The sequence below is a fragment of the Sarcophilus harrisii genome, chromosome 1, assembly GCF_902635505.1.
Source record: "Sarcophilus harrisii chromosome 1, mSarHar1.11, whole genome shotgun sequence".
Lineage (NCBI taxonomy): Eukaryota > Metazoa > Chordata > Mammalia > Dasyuromorphia > Dasyuridae > Sarcophilus > Sarcophilus harrisii.
In genome coordinates, this window is record NC_045426.1 from 182,904,407 (window position 1) to 182,921,041 (window position 16,635).

General features: G+C 35.4%; 1 pseudogene; it reads right to left on the reverse strand.

Moving 5' to 3' along the window:
* Positions 1-13,014: 13,014 nt before the first annotated feature.
* On the reverse strand, positions 13,015-13,615 carry LOC100922623 (annotated as a pseudogene).
* Between the last annotated feature and the right edge of the window lie 3,020 nt (positions 13,616-16,635).

The following is a 16,635-nucleotide window of genomic DNA, read 5'->3' on the forward strand; positions in this document are numbered from 1 at the left end:
TACATATATTGTATCTAAGATATATTTTAGCATGTTTAACACATGTGAAACTATCTGCCATCTAGGGGAGGAGATAGAGAGAGGGAACAGAAACGTTCAAGTTGGAACAGAAATGAGTGCAAGGGACAATGTTGTAAAAATTACCCATGCATATATTCTGTCAATTAAAAGCTAACAAAAATTCACTATTTTACAAAAAAATGCTGGTAAAACTAGAAACAATAATACACAAATTAATTATAGACCAACATCTCACACTCTCTATCAAAAAAAATACCAAAGTGTGTGTGTGATTTAGACATAAAGAGTGACACCAAAAATAAATTAGAAGAGCAAAAAATAGTCTATTTGTTATGTCTATGGGAAGGAAAGAATTCACGGCCAAACAAGTGATAGAGGACATTTCAAAATATAAAGTAGATGATTTTGATTAAATTAAATTAAAAAGCTTTCACACAAGCAAAAGAATGCAACTAAGATGTGAAGAAAGTAGAAAGCTGGGAAACAATTTTTTATGGCAAGTGTCTCTGATAAAGGCCTCATTTCTCAAATGTATAGAGAACTGAGTTAAATTTATAAGAATATAAGCCATTCCCCAGTTGATTAATGGTCAAAGGATACGAACAGATAGTTTTCAGATGAATAAATCAAAGCTAACTATAGGCATATGAAGAAGTGCTCTAAATCCCTTTTGATTAAAGAAAAACAAATTAAAACTCCACTTCACACTTCTCAGATTGGCTAATATTACAAGAAAAGAAAATGACAAATGTGGGAGAAAATGTAGGAAGATTGGTACACTGATCCAATCATTCTGGAGAGCAATTTGAAACTATGCTGAAAGGACAACCAAGTAATGAGTACCTCTGATCTGGCTAGACTACTATATCTTTGTATCTAAAAGAGAATATAAAAGATAGGAAAAAAAAACCTTACATGTGCAAAAATGTTTATAATAGCCATTTTTGTGGTGGCAAATACTGGAAATTGAAAGGATGCACATCAATTGGGGAATAACTGAACAAGCTATGGTATATTTATAAATTGCAATATTATTGTGAAATAAGAAATAGGAAAGGGAATATTTCAGAACTACCCCCCCCAAAAAAAATTGTATGAACTTATGTTAAGTGAAATGAGCACCACCAGGAAAACAATGTTCAAAATGTCAGTAACATTGTATGATTATCAACTATGAATGCTACAGCTCTTCTCAACAACATAAAGATCTAAGACAATTAACTGTCTTCAATAGAGGAGAGAGGAGGAATGTTTGGAGGGAAAAATTGTATTCAAAATCTTATAAAAATGAATGTTAAAAACTATCTTGATATGTAATCAGGAAAAAATAAAATACAAAAATACTTTTTTATAATTGTACTTTAATATATTTCCGTTTTAATCTAGTATATTTTGTTTTCTATACTTAAAAACATTATTCGGAGATAGAGATTCATAGGTCTTATCAGACTGATAAAAAGTCCATATCACAGAAAAAAAACTAAAAACCCTTTGCTTTATAGTCAAAATGTCAAGACTGATTGACTTAATATTTCTATTCCACTTCTTTAGTGGAAGAATGTATCACATTCAGGGAACCAACAGTTAAGTACTCTAAAAATCATGTGATTTTCATTACTTTCTACTCCCTCTTTCCTTCTATAACATTCTTGTTTCAGAAATCAAAGGGAACTACCCAGAGCAGATAATGATTTTCTTTCTTTCTTTCTTTCTTTCTTTCTTTCTTTCTTTCTTTCTTTCTTTCTTTCTTTCTTTCTTTCTTTCTTTCTTTCTTTCCCCATTTGTTTTAAAGGCTGCCATTTCTGAGTGGCAAAACTATTGGGAATAAACCTTTCTGTGCTTAGTTCATTTGGGTTTCAGAAAGTAAGCTCAGTCTATCGCCAGGACAATTTTTAGCAGAAGGCCTCAGAGTCATCAGAGGCATAAGAAAAGCATATTCTTGAGCTTAGTAATACCAGTTTGGGGGCAGCAAAATAGTAGAATAGATATATCAGCCAGATCTGAAATCAGGAAGCCTCAGCTTTCTTAGTTCAAATCTGGTTTTACTAGCTTTGTAATTCTGGGCAAATCAGTTAATCCTATTTGTCACAATTCCTCATTTATAAAATGAATTGGAGAAGGAAGTGCCAAAAAAGCTTCAAATGCAGTCAAGAAGAGTCAGACATGATTGAAACAACTGAACAATGGTAACAGCAAATACAAATATTATTACTTGTCCTTTATAAGTGATGAAATCAATGTCCAGAAGGGTCAAATGAATAATCCAACCAAGATTCCCTAGCAAATAAGTGTATGAATCATGAATCCAGTGCCTTTCCATTGAACAACCTCTTTAGATCAAAAACAAACAAACAAATAGAATAACATGGAAGAACACAATCATCTAATTTAAACTAATTTCCAGTCATGAAATGGGGATAATATTTTGTTGATTTAGTCTGAAAATAAAAGATTCATGGGATTTCCATTTGCAAGACTAAGACCTCTATCATCAAATAGAATTTAAAGAAAGAACATCATGAAGGCCAAAGTAAAAGTTCAGCAGCTCAGGATAGTAGGTGCTATTTAAGACATTTTACAGCTTTACTGTTCAGGAGCTAAATTGGAATTAAAAGATGGTTGGAGGAAATTCAGGAAAATTTATAACAGAAAAAACTCCTCAGTAATCTCGTTATAAGTTTTCCAAACTTCCCTACTGAATGTTTGTTTCAAACTTTAAGTAGAATGTTATAGCAATATCTCATTTACATGCTGTGTCAAAGTGTTATAATTTTCACATTTTCAGACTTCTAGACCCAAGAACAGTATTGCATAATGAAGGTGAAGAAAATAAGATTTCTAGGAATAAGTTTCAGTGTAAATAATAATGACATTCTATCAACCTTCTAAGGATTTTTGTGCTATGAATGGGCACTGCTGTGTATTGTTTTATAGCCAAATTTTTCTGCCTTTTATAGCCTTAAGATAGACTCAGTAATTATTGAGATGGGGTTTATTATACTTTTCATCCTTCTTTTTGTATTCCAAGTTACTTAAGCTTCTTGTATTTATGGCTCTATCCAAAATTCATCTAAGAATAGAAATGGTTGCTCCTCATTGGGTAATTTATCTGCCAAAAAGTTTTTGCTATAGAAAATTTAAGTCACATTGGATTGTCACTTGGCACTATTAGACTAGTACACAATTAGCTTTAAACTTGGTTAAAAAAATCAAATTTGTATCAATTACAAAAATGATTCTCAAAAGAAATATGTTCTTTCTAACTTTCTCTAATAAGAGAAATGACATGATACAATACTTGTTCACAAGTAATCATTTAATGACTAAACTACATAATATTAGACAATTCTAGAAACTATTACTCTATAATAGCAAACATAATTTGTGTGCATATGCATGTGCATGTGTATGCATGTGTGTTTGTGTATGTGTGTGTATGTGTCTCTGTGTGTGTGTGTGTGTGTGTATGAGGGGAGAGAATGTAGTGACCTTGTAGGAAATATTCTTGGTAAAAAAAATTTTAAAAAAGATGGATTACCATTAGTTTGAAATTATAGAGGATAAATTTAATATAAATGAAATTATTGTAAGAATATTAAGGCAGTTAGCACTGTACTTACATAGTTTTTCAGAGCAAATTGCAAACTTAATATGTTCTTCCACAACCAAATATATTAAGCTTGTATTACTACCTCCATTTAATTGATGACAAAAGAGGAAAAGACAGGGATATATCTTAGGTATAATGCAGTTTTCCTTTAAAATTGTTATATTTTGTGGTGGAGATCATAATCTACTAATTTTTCACTAAATAGACTTGTACCTTATAACTGCATCAAGGCAAATTCAATTGAGAGGATTGGAACAGTGCAGTGAAAAAAGGGGAGTAGCAGAGAGGAGAGTCCCATCACAGACAACTCAGAATGGGGAATTGGTGGTCAAAAGAGCTTGACTTTCTATCCTGAAGGTATTAGAAAGGGCAAGGGATGCGTGTGCTTTGTGAAAGTACTATTTTTTTTTTTTTTTGATCCTGGAAGTAACTGATGGAGGAGGCAAACCTGGATTTCTCGTAAGACTAAGAGTCATCCAATGGACAACATGAATGTCTTAAATAGGTAACACATCCTTCCAGATATTCATAATATAAGGCTCTTATTGCCCAACATTAGATATGGTTCTTGAATGAAGTCCAACATTTAGGAAATTGAAATAAAAATAGTGATACAGTGATACAGTTATGGCATATACTTAAGGACATTTGAGCTAAGAGGGAAGTTTTAGAATGCTCAGGGCTATTGGGGTTATACTAGGGATAGTGTCCTTTGTGGTAATAAAGAATCAATGATGATTGTTTTCTTAGATTGCCCATAATTCAGTATTTTAAAGGACATTTCTTTGATAATGAAGTCTAATATGCTTTGACTTCAAAAATATCAAAAAGGAGGATTAGCCTATTGCTTTCATATAACCACCTGATATCCCATAGGCATTCTAATTCTTTTTATTTCTTCCTTTTAATTGACTCCTCAGTTTTTTCTATCAAAGTTAATCCTTTAAGGGTATCTGTTTGGGCTAAGATATAAACTAATAGAAGGAGGAAGATTAAATATTTTACCATTGTTAGGTTTAGATAAGAAAGAAGTTTTTTTTTTTTTTTTTTTTTTTTTTGTTCTTTATTTTGCATGGCAATCCCCCAGGGACTATCCTCCAGAAAATGAGTTTCAACATTTTATGAGCTTATGCCAGACAATATAACTTGGGGAAATTGTTCTTCTGGGAGTAGCATTTTGGATTTCTATAATGATCTCTTCTACTCCATTAAAGACATAAAAACTCTAAATCTACTTTGCTTACCAAGAACTCTGAATATGCTACATTACCTGTAGCTAAGCAAGAACTGCTTTCTTACACTTTCTACTTTTTTTTTTTAGCTTGCTTCCTTTCCAGTTTGTTCATGCTACTCTTAATGCCATTGTAATGGTCTAATCCTAATAACTTGGTGACTTGGTAATAGAAAATAAAATGCAAGATAGGACATTTGAGCAAGAATTCTAGCTCTGGAGTGAGTAGGCAAGTCACTAAACTGTTTTGGAGCTCAATTTCTTTATTTACAAAATGATGATAATAATTCTGTTACTACTTTTCTGACAAGAGTATTATGAGATGCACTTTACAATCTTTGCAGATCTTTCTGTAATACATAAATACCAATTCTTACTTTTCATTTAAAAATTAATGTAGTTCAGTGAGCAATAGAGTAGCTCATGGATGCTGTAATCAGCAACAATTTATAGCCAGAACACCATTTTAAACAACAGGAGGCAAACGTATCACCAAGAATATATGTGATAGGAAAAGAAGATGTCTGGGTTGGTATGTGAGGAAGGTGATGGATAACAAGTAGACAGCATGCTGTTTATACATTACTGGCAGCTTCAGAATGACAGCAAAAATGGAGGAAACCTCTTTATCTCTACCACATGGGCATCCCTTTGTGTTGATTTTATAGGAGGATTTTATAGGAGGTTGATTTATATAGAGGAGTCACAAAGGCCAGGCAGATATAAATTGGATGAGAATCTGGCAGAATGTCCAAGTGGATAAATCATATATCTATAGGAGTACTAAGTACCACTAATTATTATACAATTGTCATATAATGTAATACTGATTTTAAAGATAATCGGTAAGGTAAATTCAGAAAATGCCCTCCAATTATGCTGCAGCACTTATTTTATACTGTACCTATAATAAATACTAATGAACCCATATTTCTACAAGAATTGAATAAACTGTTCATTATTTCAATGATGCCTACAATTTTATCATAACTATCCTAGTTCATGCTTATATGAATTTTTCTTAGCATATTTCAGTCAGCTTATTTACTCTTTAGAATTATCTTTAAGGTAGAAATACTAAGTACTGAATAAATCTATTACTAACCCAAATATTTGACAGCAATTGCTGCAAAACAAAGTTTATACAATTGTAAGATATTAGAGCAGTACACTGAACAGTTCAACAAGTGAATTGGATTAATTTCTGAGTCTTCATCTGAAATCTGAAAGATTTGCTTTACTATTTTAAGATCATTTTGTAGAAATTGCTTCCATTATTCTCATATGTGTGTGTTTGTATGTACTTGTGTGTGTGTGCGTGCATACGAGTGTGTGTATTCTCGACAAAATTTTTCTCTAACGCCTCAACAAGATCTCAAAATAATCCTAGACTTTTGAGATTAGATCATTGCATCATAAATTTAGGCTGCAAGTCAACCCATTAATAAATGCAAAATTCTTTAGAACAAAATAGTCTCTACTCATAGATGTCCTCATTTTGTTTTAGAAGCGATGTCTACAAAGTAGATATAAAGGAACAAGGTGTTAGAGATAAATAGGTTTTAGATTGTCTACTAACATTAATTTAACCATTGGTATACTCTAAAGACTAAATTCCTATCCCATGAATAAGTGCAAATCTAAGGGATGGAGATATATAGCCCTGCCTCAATTAATGTCATATAATCAGTGTAAGGACATTACTAAGTGTAAAGTATTAATAGGGTGACCCCCAAGGGTCCCTTATGAGGTATCCAAAAAAAGGAGTAAGACTTATATGATCAATCAAACAAGCTAACCACATCTATGTGGGGTTAATATAATGAAAGGATTGCAACAAATAGTGAGTTTAGAAGAAAATTGTTTAAGCTTTACTAGCTTCTAGGTTCAGGATTTCCTTAAGGAGGCAGACACTTTACACCTGTACCAATGGACAGCAAGAGATGAGGAATGTTATAATCTATCTCCTTCTATTGACCATGAGATCAAGAAACTGAACTAATAGAAGACAATGTGAGCACAGAGAAACACTCTGAAAATAAAAGGATTAGAGATGAATACAGAAAAATTGCCACTTAAAGGAAAAAGAAGCTTCAGGGTCTATAACTCCTTGAATTGAAAAAGAATGTTGTCTATGGCTTTAAGGAGGGAAAGGAAAGGAAAAAACATCTACAAAGTTCCTAAAAGGTGTCAGATACTTGACTAAATGCTTTACAAATATTCTCATTTGATCAAGAAAAAACTTCTAGTAATCAGAAGTTTTTAGTTTATCCTTTAACCATATATCTTCTCTACCCATGCTTGAATTCAAATTTGGAGTCCAGTTTTCATTTGTAGAATGTGTGTGTGTGTGTGTGTGTGTGTGTGTGTATGTGTATGTGTGTATGTACATGAGGAAATGTATGTCTGAGGATTTTTGTTGGTGTGGGGAGGAGACATTTTGTAATATCTGTTCTTACTTCAGTCAATTAATAAATATTATTTTCTCTAAAAGCGAATTGAGGCTACTTTTTGACAATCAATAGGAAATATACTGAGCTCATAAGTGACTAAATTAGGAATCCTTTAACTACTAGGATTACCACTACAACTATGAGAAAAGTAGAAATCACCCTCTAGGGGCCCAGCTCATTAAATACAAGTGAGAAAGGAAGGAAGGGAAGGGAATAAACATTTTTGTATAGTGTACTATTTTGCCAAGCACTATACTGAAAATACATAAATTTTATTTCATTTGATCCTCACAACTAAAGTAGGTACTATTTTTACCTCCATTTTATAATTGAGGAAACTGAAGTAAAAAAAAATAAATAATCTGCCCAAGGTCATGCAGCTAGTAAGTCTGTGAACCTGTTATGATATAGGAGCCACTTGCCAGTGACTGCTGGAGCTCTAACTCAGACCTGTAGAATGGATCTCTTCATGTGAGCGGATGATGATGATACAAGGAGACTGAGAGGCAGTTGCCTTCTCTGACTTCTCTTCCCTCTTGCCTCCAATTTATATCATTCCCAATCTACAACGAATATTTCTGTAAGTAAAGATTGCTTTGCAACTCCTTCAAGTGCTATGATCCACAACTATGGAGGCTCTTTGGAGAACTGACCTGCCCCTTCACCACAATGGTCATCAACCACATTTTTTGTTTTAAGAACCGATTATTTTCCACAGCATTTTGAAGTTTTTGCATTGGCGTTATTAAACCAGGTAAGGTATCTGAGCCTGCATGCTAGGGAGTGCAAACAACACTCTCACCTCTGGATGGTTGTAGGGTGAGATACTATAGCAGGTGTTGAATTTTGTGAGATGTCATGGAGGCAAATCAAATGGAGACGAGAGTGGGGCGGAGCCAAATGGAGAAGACAAAGCACTTGAAAAGTTTCTCTTACCCTTTATCAATATTATTTGAGCCCAAAAATAGTCTTGATGCCAATTAAAGAAAGAAGAGAACAAATCACCAGCCAAGAAAATCCCAGCCCAAAAAAAGGTTGGTTCCGGGCAAGGGGGAGATCAAAGGAGATGGGAGAGGAAATTAGGTTCCGGGAGTCCAAAACCAAAAGTGAAAGGAGATCTCAGCACAAGCTTCAGCCCCAACCCACAGTACAGGGGCTTTTCCTTGGGAGCGGGATCCTGCACGGCAGGAAACAGGGTTGCCCAATCTGGGCAGGGGGGGCGGTTCCATAATTTTCCAGGGTGATTTGCACAGGCAGAGACGCTGGGGCACAGTTCAGGCGGCGCGGCCGCGGTCAGCCAAATAAACAGTCCCACTAGAGGTCGCCGGGCAACACCCATCCCTTAGTCTCAGCTGAGGGCAATCGCTAACCCACACAGCCCAACTGGGCACCATAGCTTGACAGTGCAATCCACTCCTGTTGGGGGGAAAACCCCCAGAGCACCCCTTACCCTGAGCCAGAAATCGGTTTACCTCATCCCTGCTCTGAGAGGAAGCGGTAACCCCCTTCCTGGAGACATACCCTAAAGGCTTTAAAACATGAATAAAAGGGAAAAGAACAATCAACAGTTTATGAAAAAAGGGGGTCGAAACCCAGAGATTTCAAACACAAAATGCATCAGACTGTCCTCCTTTACATGATGTTCTAAAGAAGAACCATTAAAAGTCTCAAAAGAGAGTTAGAAGAAAATGGGAAAGGAAAGAGAAGCCTTAAAGGAAACAACTTGAAATAAAAATTGAAAAGTTAAAAATTCCCAGGAAGTGAGGGAAAAAATTGGAATTGAAAAAAAAGAACATAGGTAGGATTTTAAGAAACAAAGAACAAGAAAGGGACCGTGAATTGAAAGAAAATATTCACTAAAAAAATTAGGAAATGGAAAAACTTCCAAACCCAAACAATACATTTAAAACCCAATTGGACATATAAGAAAGAAGTTAATGAAGAAAAAATTTTTTAAAATTGAACTGAACAAATAGAAACCAAATTCATTGAGAAAGCAAGAATATAAGCAAAACAAAAAATGAAAACTGAAAAACCATGAATTATCTACTTGAAAACGACAGACTTGGAAAAAGATTAGGAGAAAATTAGGATTATTGAAAAACTATGATAAAAAAGAGTGATATTATTTTGAAGAAACATCAAAGAGAACGCCCAGATGTTAGAATGGTAAAATAGGCATTGAAAGAACTTAACACCTTCTAAAAAACCCTAAAAAAAACCGGAATATTTCAAATTTCAGAACATCTGATTAAAAAAATTTAAACAGCCAAAAAAAAACAATTTAAATAAATGAAACAGGATTACCCAATGGGCGCCCACATTAAAGGCCGGGTGGGAATCTATGTCCAAGAACTTGGGAAAGGGCCAAGAATAAACACCCAACGTTGAGCATTTTCTTCCAGGGAAGATGGATTTAAAAAACAAATAACTATTTGTTTTAAGGAAAAAACCAGAACAAACCAAATTTTATTTAAACCATGAACCAAGGAATTAGAAAAAGGTAAAAATAACTCTTTGAGAATTTATTTGGAATATACAAAACAATACATGTATAATTTGATTTTACTGATATAAATAAAAAAGGGAAGTAGATAAGGGAAAAGGGATGATGGGAATGGGGGAAGGAGGGATAAAAGAGGGAAACCAATCCCACAAAGAGGCAAAGGGAAACATCATATAAGAGGGAATTTAGAGGGGGAAGAGGTAAGTTACCTCACGAGTTGGTTAAAAAAAAATTGACATTTGTTTTGAGAAATTTCCTGCCCAAAAACGAGGGAGAGGAAAAGGAAAAGAAAAAGAGTAATAAAGGAAGGGGAAAAGACCTGGGGGGAGGGAGGGAATAAAGAGGGAAGCATCTTGATACAAGAGGGGCCAAGTTTGGGGGGAAAGGAGGTTGGGGGAGGGAATGAAAGCAAATCTGGGGGTTATTAGGATGGCAGGAAAATAAGATTTAGTTATTCAATCAAATGTGAATGGGATGAACTCCCCAAAAGAGGAGGCAGATAGCAACTGACAAAAGTCAGAACCTACAATAGTTGTTTACAAGAAAACACATTTAAAGAGGGAGATACATATAGAGCAAAATCTATTATGGTTCAGGGTGAAGTCAAAAAGAAGCATCCTTATCTCAGATCAAAAAGCAAAATTATCAAAAAAGAGATAAGGAAGGAAACTCATCTTGCTAAAGGGAAATAAACAATGAAGATATCAATATTAAAAATATGCACCAAGTGGGGCATCCAACTCCTAAAGGAGAAGAAGAGAGTTGCAAGAAAAAAGACAACAAAACTGTAATAGTGGGAGATCTCAACCTTGCACCTCAGAATTAGAAAATAAACCACAAAAACAAATAAAAAGAAATTGGAAAAGAAATTTGAAAAAATTAGGTATGTAGATCTTTGAGAAAATTGAATGGAGATAGAAAGGAATATACTTTCTTCTCAGCAGTTCATGGAACCTATTCAAAACTGACCAATATTAGGACATAAAGACCTTAAATTAAAAGCAAGAAAGCAGAAATAGTAAATGTTTTTCAGATCATGATGCAAAAAACTACATTAACAAAAAAGTTAGGGGGGAAAAGACCAAAAAGTAATTGGAAACAAACAACTTCATCTAAAGAATGATTGGGTGAAGAGCAAATTATAGATACAATTAATAATTTACCAAGATAATGACAATGAGAGAGCATACCAAAACAGAGATGCAGCCAAAGGGTAATAAGAGGGAATTTTTATCCTTAGAGGCTTACTTGAATAAAAAGAGAAAGAAAAGATTAATGAATTGGGCTTGAAACTAAAAACTAAAAAAAAGACCAAATTAAAACCCCCAATCAAAAAATACTAAATTGGAAATTTAAAATTAAAAGAGAAATTAAAATATTGGAAAGTAAAGAAAACTATTGAACTAATTAATAAAACTAAGAGTTGGTTCTATAAAAGAATAAAATAGATGCCTTTGGTAAATCTGATTAGAAAAAAGAGGGAGGAAAATGAAATTAGTAGTCTTTAAAATGAAAAGGGAGAACTTTCCACCAATGAAGAGGAAATTAGAGAAATAATGAGTTATTTTGCTCAACTTTATGCCAATAAATTTGATAACCTAAGTGCAAACCTTCTTATAATTTAGCAAATGGCTTTTGAAACTGGCCTTACCTGCAAAGTTCATCATCTTGAATACAACTTGACAATGTGGACAACAGGCTGTGTCTGGGGCATACTTGAAGCCTTTCTAGGTTGGGTTCCTTCCAGAGATTTTGATTTTGATTCCAGAAAATTTTAAAAACCCGGGTTATTCTATTCTATTTAAAAGGGAAGTAATTTAGAACCAAAGTTCCTAACAATACTTGAAAGATAAGAATGTTATTGCTGATTTAGATGGTTCCTTATTTGTTCTCTTATGCACAGCTTGTACCAGTTGGCTCATTATCCTCTTTCCATCACAGTTGGTGACATTATATTTATGGAGGACCCTAAGAAATCCCTACTAAGGTAGCTAAGTATTCATTTTTCCATATAATTCAGAATTTGTTCCCATAGTCTCCACCCCCAGATGTTTTCCTCCCTCTCACCCACCATGTCTGGGTCTCTGGGCCTTCACCCTGAAAGTCCATTAAATAGGAAAACCTTAGACTCCCCAGTCCTACTGCCCTGCAACTAGCTATGTTTAGGGAGAGGGATTGAACCAAGTTTAGAAAGTGATTTAAAAAGAAGATGGATTTGGGTTTTTTCCCTATATGGAAGAATAAGAATTTTAGAAAACTTCCAGACAATAAAGGAAATGGGTTTTGGTCCAATATAATGTAACTTCCTCTGACCACAAGTAGATTTATAAGAAGGTATCCATTGTCTAAAATGTTCCTAGTGTAAGTGTGGTTTGACTCTATCCACTAAGGAAAAGGGGATGATTTCAGCATAAGTGGGAACCATAAGCTAGAAAGATTTTGAACTAGGTCCCTGTAGGCGATGTTAGAATGGTAGACAATGAAGTTCAGTGGACCAAGACAATGTCTGTGCTGTGTTCTGTTGGGTTCTTCCATATCTAGATAAGAATCAATTTGATCAAAACATTAATCTTCAAACTAGAATAGTTATACTTTACAGAAGATTTTTGATAAATTATTGGGTAACCAGATTTTGAATATATCCAGAAAAAGTGAAGACAGGGGAGGGGAGGAACCAGAGAAAAAAAACTGTGATTAGTTGACGGGCTCTGTGGTTATGTAAATGGCAAGGACTTAAAAACCAGGTTTTGTCTATTCCTTTTTAGATACAGCTTCATCTTCAAAAGTTTTCTGGGTTGAGTAGAAATAAAAAAAAACATAATAATTTGGGCCCCTTTAATGATATAGAATGTTTCAGATTTCTAAAAGGCTTTTGATACAGAAATTGTCAAAAGCAAATCTTACTAGGATTTGTTTTGCAGCAAGAGCCAAAAGTCCGACAATACATAATCTTTCTGTAATGGGATTAATAATGGCCAATTTTAGTCCTCTACATTGCCTAAGGAAAGTTAGAAATATTTAAATTAGAGATTTATGGCTTGTGGGGGAAGTGGCAAGGAAAGAATGTAAAGGTTGGAGACTGAAATATAGCCAGTCTGGGATCTGATGGGCCTGAGGAAGATTAAGGGTGGTCCCAGACATCAGTTGTTTCAGGGGAGGAAAGAGGCTGGAGGAGTTTCCATTTGGGAGACATTCAGGTACATTGTAGGGAAGGCCGGGAATTAAATTTGAGGAGATTAGGGACAAATGGGGTGCTTTGATCTTTCTTGACCTTATTTTTCATGACATGGCCTTCCCGGAAACTTTCCAGGCCCCCGAACACCGGGGGAGGGAGAGGCAAGAGGTATTAGTTCCAAAGACACACCCAAAGGCACCTTTTGGGTGTGGGAACTGTAAGAGCCCCTCAGCTTATGGCAAGGGCCCCAGCTTGGGCCTGGAAGGAGACTGGAGACCCACAGCGATCAGTTTAAACTGAGTGAAAGAGCTGGTATCCTCTTGTGTCCCATTGATGCTCCCATCTGGATTAGCCCAGAGATAGAAACCTTGACGGCAGAAAAGCTTTGTGATGATGCCTTTGAGTTGAGGTTCCGGTGCCCTGTCCAGCCGTGCCCGTCGCCCCACACACAGACGGACTTTGGAGAGCAGAATCAATATCTGTTTCTGACACAAGGACTTAGTACCCCTCGGACACACTCGCCATTGGGCTGACACCTGTCTGCTTGTCCCAGGGTCTGGTACCTCTCTTTTCTGCCGGATCAGACTGCTGGCCAGCGCCACCATCTCCAACCACCTTCCCTCCCTTTAAGGGACAGTTGAATCTCCCTATGATGTCTCTTAACTCTGCCACTCTCACAAAGGAGGTATACAACCCAAATTATATGAAGGTTCTTCAATAGGACACAATCCTCAAGCTGGCTCCCAGAATGTTCTCCCCCCACAATTGAAAACAGTGTACCTCCAAATTTATCCCAGATACTCCCTTCTGCGTTCCTGGATTTTTTGCTGTCAAGTTGTAGTACCCCAACAAACTCTCCTAAGTACCTCAAAAGGGACCCTTTCAATTGCCCTTTCCCCCCTGTATTCCCTAAACTTGAAGGGAATGCTTAAATTCTTCTTGGTTCAAGCTTTGTGATTGTCCAGCTCTTGGAGTCAATTGCCTTGGTTCCCCTTCCTCATAGCCCCAGCTTTTCTCTCCTATCCTTCACAGTCCTAGCCTTAAATCGATGTAACTCCAAGGTTCTTGTTTTTCTGCACCTCTCCATATAATCTCTGCTGCCCAGACTTAGTAGACCTTAATTCACTGTCCTGTTGATCCTGCTGCCGGCAGTGATGGATGGCTCAGGCTCTCATTCTCCTCCCTCACTGTACCCCTGTCAGCAGAGGGTTCCCCACGCGATTCACCTCGACGCTCTCTATCCCTCCCCCCAAGGAAATAGGGGTGGGTTCACAGGGAGTCCCCAGTCCCCTGATGGCGGCGCTCCAGGCCTCAGCAGCAAGATTGACTGGAAAACAAACCCAAGCAGCAGAAGCAGTAACGGCAGCCATAGCAACAGCCACAACCTTGTGTCCTGCTCCCCCACCTCAGCCTAAGAACCCTACCGGAGGGCCAGTTATTTTCTTTATCATGTAATCATTGTCTAAATCACTCTATTTCTACTCTACATTGGTTTCTAGATATTTTCCCACTTTCCTCTGAATTCATTTGTTTCATTAATTATTATACACATTATATTCACATATTACATTCTATTCACTAATATATTGGAAAGTACCTCTTAATTTTGAGTTTTTAGCTATCATTAAAAGTTTATTTAAAAAATTGTATAAATTGTTTGCCCATATAGATGTTTTTTCTTTGATTTCTTTAGGATATAGGCCCAGGAATGGAATGCCTGGATCAAAGGATACCCACAGTTCTATAATTTTCTGAGCATAGGTTCAAATTGATTATCAGAAAGACTGAACTAAATTCTATAAGGAATATAGGCATATGTGTGTTTTTCCATATCTCCTCTAACACTTTGATGACATATGATATTTGCGAGTTTTGCTAGTTTGATAAGTATGAAGTAGAACATCAAAGTTGCTTTAATCTGCATTTCTCTAATTATTAGTGATTTTAATATTTTATATGATTAATGAATGCTTTGATTTTTCCTTTAAATTTTTGGCTATAATGTTCACTAGAGTTTTGATTTGGGGGTCTCTTTCCTGAGGTGATGAGTAGACTGTTTTAATACCAATTTGGCTCTCATTCCAGCATATCAGGTTAGTTTTCCTTAAGATTTCTTTTTTTCTTTTTTCTTTTTTTTTTTTTTTTGATATTGATCACATATTTCTTTATTAGATATGTTGTAAAAGAAAATACTACCTCCCTCCCACCAAAAAAACCCCAAGAAAAATAAAGAAAGCTTTTAAAAAGTATGCTTCAATCTGTATTCTGAAATGCACACAGTTTTATGTCTTTATATGTCATTGGACATAGTTCCAAATTGCTCTCCAGAATGGTTGGATCAGTTCACAACTCAGAAATAGTGAATTAATGTCCTAGTTTTCCTATATTCTCTCCACCATTTATCATTATTTTTTCCTCTCATTTTAGCCAATCTGAGAGGTGTGAAGTGGTATTTCAGAGCTGTCTTAATTTGCATTTCTCTAATCAATAGTGAATTAAAGCATTTTTTTTCATATGACTAGAAATGGCTTTTACATTTGAACAAACAATACCACTGCAGCCTCATTTCTAAAATGTATAAAAATTTGCCTCAAATTTATAAGAATACAAGCCATTCCCCAATTGATAAATAGTCAAAGGATATGAATATTTTCAGAAGAAAAAAAAATCAGTTGTCTCTATTGATTAGAAAAAGGCAAAATAAAAAAGAGCATGTGGTATTCTTCCAATGATTATATATAACTCTATTTATGTGAAAAATGTTTGTAATTGTGTTTGTGTAGTTCCTAACTTTGTTTTGGCTGGTAGATGCCCAGATATTTTATTTTGTCTACATTTATTTTAAATGGAATTTCACTTTCTATCCCTTGCTGCTGGGCTTTATTGGTAACATGTAGAAATGCCTGTGATGTATATGGGTTTATTTTACATCCAATAATTTTATCAAATTTTTAAATTGTTTCTAGAAATTTTTTAGTAGACTCTCTAAGATTCTTGAAATATACCATCATCTCACCTAAGGGTGGATGGTACTGCATGAGGATCTTGACATCTCTCCCTTTTGGCCAAAGGAAAGGAGTGTAAAAGAATTCCTTTTGTTCTGGGCAAGAACGGAGAGGCAGATACAAGCCAAGATGCCAATCATAAGTAGAATTACAGAGAAAGACATGGAAGACAGGTAGTTACAAATAGGAGAGGAGACAAGTAGGAAGTTGGAAGACAGGTTATACATCTGGGGATGGAAAACTTGTAGGCATCTTTGATAAGGGGGATCTTCCCAGTAGCCACAGCTGCAAGGAGAGTCTCAATGACTGCATCATCTTCAATAAGGTTGGAACTCTGAGCTGCTTGTGCTGAAAAGATAATATCTTTAGAAGAGGTGTTCTGAGGCAATGATACCAAGCAGGAACTCAGGAATAGCAATTTGGAAAAAGGTAACCCAATGATGAACTGAGAAACATGGGAGATTTGGTGAGTTATTATAGTATGTCTCAGAAGAAACAGAGTACAGTATTAAAGATAGGGGAGAGAACATCCAATTGAGCCAGAATAAAATGTTGATTTGAGGAACAGCTGTGCACTTGGGTTAGTGTGCTTGAGAATTAAGGTGACAAATTCAATAAAAATCTGCTTTATTTT